We start from the raw sequence: 7857 nt of genomic DNA, 5'->3' as shown, positions 1-7857 counted from the left end.
AGACGGAAAATAGAAAATTAAACTTAAAACGGCAGATTCATAAGATCAAAGTTTAGATTAAACATACATTATATAGAAAGTCTAGAAATATCCTTACAAATCAATAGACAGACATTACACCCATAACATAATAGTGACCGTTATTCTTAAATAACAAAGGAACAAATTAAGGAGAACTAAATTGTTTCATGATATCTGCAAATCTCCTTTCGAAAGTGTTGTCTTTAAATTAAGAAACAACAAATTAGTACAATCCAATCCAATTCCAGTATTTTCAAAAGAACTATGGTCCAATACAATTGTACATAACAAAACCCAAACTAATTTATTAAACGAAAACAATTTTTTTTTTTCGTGTTGAGATCAAGTCTCATGTTTCTTTGTCTCTTGAGCAACAACAAGCAAAACCCAAACCTCAAATTTATTAAACAAAAACCCAAACCTCAAATTTATTAACGAAAACCCAAACCTCAAATTTATTAAACGAAAACCTAAACCTCAAATTTATTAAACAAAACTATAATATCAGATGCTCTGAAAAAGTACCTTTGCCAGATACAACTGATCGGAGAACTATGCGAACAATAGAGAATCGAGAGACAGCTGATTCGAAGTCAGATTCAACCGACGAATTGAGAGGCACAATTTTTTATTCTTCTTTATTCCTAATCCCTAAATCGAGATATCAAATGCTCTTGCTCCCCGCATTTTTTTTCTTTTATTTGAAGCGTAAAATATCATAAAAGTCCTATATTATCCTAAAATTTCATTTAAGTCCCGATTCCGGTTTGGGTGCTTGGTTCCACCCTTGTAGGAACCAGAATTGGAACCGCATAGTGTCGGTTCCAGTTTTTGGGAACTAGAATCGAACCTATGACTTCCGATTCTAGGTAGGAACTAGAACCAACACCCGGGTACCCCTCGGTTTCGGTTCTACTCTATTTTTTTGCTCACACCTAGAACTATTAATATATCTCAACAGCCATTTTGATGCAACCCAATGCTCAATTCAACGTTTTGACATATATCTACTTAACAAAGATACTACAAATGACAGGTCAAGCCTAGTATTATCATAGCATACATGATTAAGCCTACTGCATTAGAATAAAGAATGTGCTTCATTTTTATCATTTCAACCTTTGTCTTAGGAAACTGCAGTTTACTAAGAACGAAATGGCTTACTAATGGCATGGTAACTAATTTAGAATTAGACATTCCAAACTTAGAGGCCAGTTTCTGTAAGTATGACATTTGGTGAAGTTTTAGTTGGTTAAGTTTTCTCTCTTTCTATCACCATTCTTAGTATCTTCTTCGCACAGCCTAAGTCTTTCATATCAAATTCAGCACTCAATTTTTCTTTTAAGTCATATATTTTGGACTTAAACTAATTAACAACATGTCATTAACATACAAAAGTAACTATATAGGCATGTTATTAGTAAATGCAAAGTAAAAACAGTTGTCATACTTACTCCTATTAAACGCAATCCCAACAATGAAGGAGTCAAACCTCTTATACCACTGCCTAGGGGACTGCTTAAGGCCATACAAAGATTTATGCAACAAACACACATGGTCAGGCAGATTTTTATCTCTAAACCTAGTAGGTTGACTCATTAAGATTTCCTCTTCTAACTCACCATGAAAAAAGGTAGTTTGAACATCTAACTGTTCTAACTCTATGTCAAGGTGTGCAACAATTGATAACATTAACCTAATTGACTTAAACTTAACTACTGGAGAGAAAAACTCATTAAAAGCAATACCTACTCTCTGTGTGTAGCCTTCTACTACTAGTTGGTCTTGTATCTCGAAGGATCAGACTGACTTGTACCTTCTTTCAATTTGAACAGCCATCTGCACTCTATAAGCTTCTGGTCTTTAGGTTTTTGGACCAATGACCAGGTATCGTTCACCTTCAAAGATTACATTTCTTCTTTCATGGCAGCAAGCCACTTCTTGCTATCCTTAAAGATCATGGCTTCTTCATAAGTATCAGGTTTAGTTATTTGTACATATACTATAGCAATCAAGGCAATGTAGATCAAGACTGCATAGTTGTATCTGGCAGGAGTTATAATTTATCTTCTGACTTTATCCCTTGCCAATTGATATTGTTCAAGTTCATCCCGTTGAGATTCCTTAACATTTTCTATCAGTTCATCTTCAGCACGTTGGTCAGGATCAGTTGCAAGTAGTTCCTCTACTAGTTTAATTTCTTCATTTGGATTAGTCAATTCAGTGTATCTTGTAGGCTCCACCTTAATTTGAGTAGTGTCACCTTGATTTTGGTCCACATAATCACTACTGGAGGTACTTGCATTGATGTTAGTGGTTTTTCAAGGAAATATATTTTCATTGAAGACTACATCTTTGCTAATTATGTCTAACCCTTTGTGCATCTTTTTCCCATAGCCTATATCATTTGGTCCCTTCTTGGTATCCTAAGAATACACATCTAAGAGGCCTAGGTTCTAATTTCCCATCACTTGTGTGTGCATAAGTAGCACAACCAAACACCCTCAAGTGACTAAGGCTTGGCTTTATACTGGACCATTTCTCTTCTAGACATATGAACTCTATAACACTAGAGGTACTTCTATTAATTAGGTAAGTAACAGTGGTTAAGGCTTTTCCCCAAAAGGTTTTAAGCAGTCTTGAAGTAAATAAGAGGCACTTCACCTTTTCTAACAGTATTCTGTTCATCCTCTCAACAACACCATTTTGTTGAGGGGTTCTTCTAACTATCCTATGCCTTAGAATCCCTTAGTCACTACAGTATTTATCAAACTCAGAGCTGCAAAACTCTAATCTATTATCTGTCCTAAGGCCTTAACTTTCTTATCAGTTTGGTTCTCTACCAAAATCTTCCAGTTTTTAAACCTAGTTAAGGCTTCATCCTTAGACTTAAGGATGTATACCCATACCTTCCTACTATAGTCATCTACAGTGGATAAAAAGTAACTATTCCCACCATGTGACCTAACCCTCTCAGGACCCCACAAGTCAGCATGCAAATATTCTAAATAGTTAGTGACTAGATGAGTTCCTTTTGGGAAACTCAATCTATGCTGCTTACCCAAAATGCAGGTTTCACAAAATTCTAAGTCAGACACAATATCATTACCAAAATAACCCTATTGTTTGAGAGTACTCATTCCTTTCTGGCCCATGTGGCCCATTCTCAAGTGCCATTTTTTTGCTGTGGAAATGTTAGTGGAGAAAATTGCAGTATTAAAAACATTAGGATAATACTGTCCACATAGTATGTATAAACCATTCTTTTTAGTTCCCTTAAGCAATATGTTGTTATCTTTGTACACTACTATACACCCATTTTGTGCTTTATAATAATAGCCAACCTCATCAAGAGTTCCTGAAGAGATTAGGTTTCATTTTAGTTCAGGTATATATCTAACCTTAGTTAGCATTATTACCTTACCATTAATCAGCTTCATTGCTAAATTTCCAATTCTTTGGACCTTACAAGAGTGATTATTCCCCATGAACACAGTTTCATGCTCATCCCTCTTAAAGTTTTGAAACTAGTCTTTATTTGGACTCATATGAAAATTGAAAGGAACACCCTAAATCTAATACCCATTCTTTAACACTAGTAGAATTAGACACTGTAAGAGCTTCAAAAAGCTCAATGCTGTTACTAGCACATGCTAGGTTGCTTTTAGCATTAGCCTATTTCTGTTTCTTAATCAACTCATAGCAATTCTTCTTGAGATGCCCAATTTTATTACAATAAAAGTATTTCCTTGTTTCTCCCTCAAGCCTACTATTTCCCTTTCCTTTTTTCTTATTCTTAGAACCTTTTCCTACCTCCTTTCCTAATTGACCAGAATCTACCCTACTCTTTACAAACAAGTTGTTTATATTCCTTTTTTGGATTTTTAATTCTAGCTCCTTAGATTTCAACCCAACATTATTCGGTCAACACTAAGGACAGTCCCACTATACAGTATGACATTTTTTACCACTAAATAGTCCTCAGGCAGTGAATTTAGCAGAATCATGGCTAGGTTAGAGTCACCTAATTCTTGGTCAGTACCTTTCAGTATCAATGTCATTTTTAGAAATTCATCTAGGTTATCATCTAAAGATTTAGTAAGATCCATTTTATATGAAAACAAAGAACCTTTTAAAAAATCAAGGTTAGGTGCATATTGTAAAGCAAACAAGGTTTCAAGTTTACCCTACAAAGTGATTGGAGTTTCCAAACCATCTACCTTCCTTAGCACGCTGTTAGATAGGTTCATGATGATGAGATTATACGCCTCCTCATCAACCTCTAATTTCTTTTTCAGCTTTTCTTCTAGCCATTTCATATCATCTTTCTCTACGCAATACCCACCTTGTTGTGTGACATGAGAGCTTTCATCTTCTTCTTCCAACTGTTGAAGTCAATCTTTCCATCATATTGGGAGATTTCCATACGTGTAGTACTCATGGTGTGGCTATGGTAGTGTACCCTAGAAATTGAAATTGATTTCTAATTTTGAACCCTAGAGATCGAAATTGATTTCTGATTCTTACAAATTGATAGACGAATCGATGATTTAGGAACCCTAGACTACCCAAGTGCTATCAAATAAAAAAACTCCCAATTTTGACAAACCTTAGATTTCAAGAAATTGTCAAATCAAGAAACCCTAGAACTCTAGCTCTGATACCACTGTTACGATTAGGGTCTAATTATCAATCTATCTCTACCAATCTCTCTCACACACAATCAAGAACAAACACACAAGAGTTTTTACTGTGGTTCACCTATCCAAGATTTGGATATACTACGTCCACATTGAGCTCCAGAATACTGAGGCTCACTACACTAACTTTGAAGATTTACAGAGTACAATACACATCTCAATCAAGACTAACCCTCTTTCCTCTCAACCTCAAAACTCTACTGTAACCCTTTAAACCTAAGAGAAAAACTACCCAAGATTCTTTAACTCAAAAGGAAACACAACCTTCACTTACAATTCTACTGATCGCAATAGGAGATTACAATTTTGAGACTTAACATGATAAACCCTAGCAGAGAGCAAAAGATGATTCACACAACAGAGACGAAGAAGACCCTTTTACAATGAGAGTAATTGCCTGCTTATATACCATTGACCTGGATGGAGAATTGTAGTCGTTGGATCAGATTCAAAGCAACGATCAAGATTGAAGGAGCTATGGATCAAAACAACAGTGCACAACTTGAACTCAAACGGCACCGTTTTTTAGCTTCATAATTAACAAACACCATTAACAAAAATAACCCAAATTAAAACCCATTTCAAACACCTCAAAAACTACCTCACCACCACCCTTTCCACCTTCCACAGACAGATGTGTAAACCAGTCCAAATGATTCTAGGGGAAAATCAAGACGCAGACCAAGTGGCCACCGATATCCAAATGAATCTAGAAAGCTTGGTTGAACTTGAAGGTGGGTGATGATGTGTTCGATGGGTTAGTTCAAAGGAATGGTGGAATGGTTTGCACTGCGTGGGTTTACCCTATATATATTATCTTTTGGATGGACAAAATCATAAAAATGTTCTTATGTGTATTTTTTTTTTTTTTTTTTAGTTTTTATCAATAAAGACACGGTTTTTAAGAATATTTTTTTATTTTATTAAGTCACTGTTGTTTTTTCAATTTATTATATTTAAATAAGAGAAATGGTTTTTATGTCTTTTTTTTTTTTTAATGATCAGAGGGTGTCCGAGCTAGCTTTTGTACACCTCAACTAATCCATTGGAACCCTGGAACTATCGATTAGGTAAGAGTTCCAATTGTTACCTTTATTAGCGACCCAGAAATAACTCAAACTTAGAACCTCTTGAACAATATATCCAAGAATCCTTATTGAACTACTCGATTACCCAGAGGTAGATGGTTTTTATATCTTTTTATCAAACATTATGTATCAATTACTGGATTAAGTAACGACAATTAGCTTGAAGGGTGAAATTGTCACTATTTCTTAACATTTTAACTAGAGGGGTCACTTTTGGAACCTGTAGACTAAGGCCTTGTTTGTTTCCTAAACTTAAGTTTAATTTAATTAATTTCCATTTTTCGGTCTTTAATATTTGTTTTTTAACTTAATACTCACTTGTTTCTTAAAATTCAATAAATTGGAAAAACTTTGTTTGAATGATTTGTTTTAATTGAGTTGACATTATTATCCTTGTATATTATTTATAATTAACCTCTACCTATTTACATAACCTTTTTTCAATTATCTTTTTTTACCCCAACATTTTTTACTTCCAAGTATTTTTATATTTTTCACATCTTCAAATTTTATGTTTTTATATTTATCAACTTATAGTGCTTGGATTATGTAGACTAACAAAACCTAAAACCTTATTTAATTAATATCAAAGGGGTATATATGTCAAAATGATAAATTTAATATATTTTTTATATGGAAAAACAAACAACTTAACATTTATAGTCAGACTATAAAAAGGTACCAAAAAAAAAAAAAAAAAACCAGAGACCTAAGTGTTACTTACACTAAAACTTAAGGGTATCCATATTTTAAAGCCCTTAAAAACTTTTAAATTATTGTTTTGTATTGGATTTATTAAATTAGCGTAACTTTAAAATTTATAAGTTGATATATTTTAAGTTTTATCTTAGTGAACATATAGAAATTTTCAAGTGAAGAAGGGATATTCTTTGTTGAAGATAAGCATGCTTAAAATTGATGTATTCATTGCATAAGTAATTGATGCTTAAGACTATATATTTTTCCTTGACCCAGCCCCAGGCCCCAGCAGCCATCTGAGTTAAAGCCAAATTACCTTTCATAAATCCAAAAGATACTCTGCCTCCAAAATAATATTTTATTTATTCAATCTATTTTTGTTTTCTTCTAAATTAGCATTCACGTGACTATGCACCAAACACTATGCATGGCATGAGTCTCAAAAAGTTCTCCTCCTCAGAATTTGTTATTTCCAATTTCATAAATATATATTAAAAATATCATCCCATATATAATAATCAAGGGTGCGTTTGATTTATTATTTTGGGTAAAATTTTAGGAATAGTATTAAATAGTTGAATAGGAAAGTATTACGAGATAAAATTTAAAAATTTATGAAAAAGCCCCTAAGGTTTGCTAATTTAATAAATACCCTAATATATTAAAATATTATAAAATGACAAAAACACCCCTAACACCCAAAGTGCCAGATTCCGACCACCACCGTCGGAATTTGGCCAGAAAATTAGATAACCACAAAATCCGGTCAGATCTGGCAGGCATTCGATCGATATGGCCTTTTCCGGCCATGTCCACCACGGATCTGGTCGGAAAAGGCCAGATCTAAGGCCGGATGTGGCCTTCGATGGTCAGAAAAGGCCAACTACCAAAGATATGGCCATCGTTGACAGTCAACGCCGGCCATTTGGCGACGGCAAGATCTGGCCATTACCGGCCATTACCGATGGTCTTGTTACTGTTGTGATAGATTTCGGCTATCACCGGCGGTGGTTGTCGGAATCTGGCAAGTATTGTGGGTGGGGGTGTTTCTGTTAGTTTTTAAACTTATTTTTTGGGAGGTATTTAATGAAATTAATAAATTTATGGAGTCTATGAGTAATTAAAAAAATAGACTAATATTTTGGGAATAACATGCCAAACAACATTTGAAGAATAGGATTGGGAATATGGATAAAAACAATAAGCCAAACGCATCCCAAATTACTGTTTTGGCTAATGATAGATGGTGTTTTTTTTAAAAAAAAAAATATTTTTTATATAAATAAAGAGTATTTTTATTAATTTTTAAATATAAAAAATAAATTTTTTATTCAAATCTAATAGATTTT

This window comes from Pistacia vera, unplaced genomic scaffold (genome assembly GCF_008641045.1).
Source record: "Pistacia vera cultivar Batoury unplaced genomic scaffold, PisVer_v2 Contig183, whole genome shotgun sequence".
Classification (NCBI taxonomy): domain Eukaryota; kingdom Viridiplantae; phylum Streptophyta; class Magnoliopsida; order Sapindales; family Anacardiaceae; genus Pistacia; species Pistacia vera.
The sequence above is the reverse complement of the archived record's forward strand: the minus strand, read 5'-3'. Positions refer to the sequence as shown.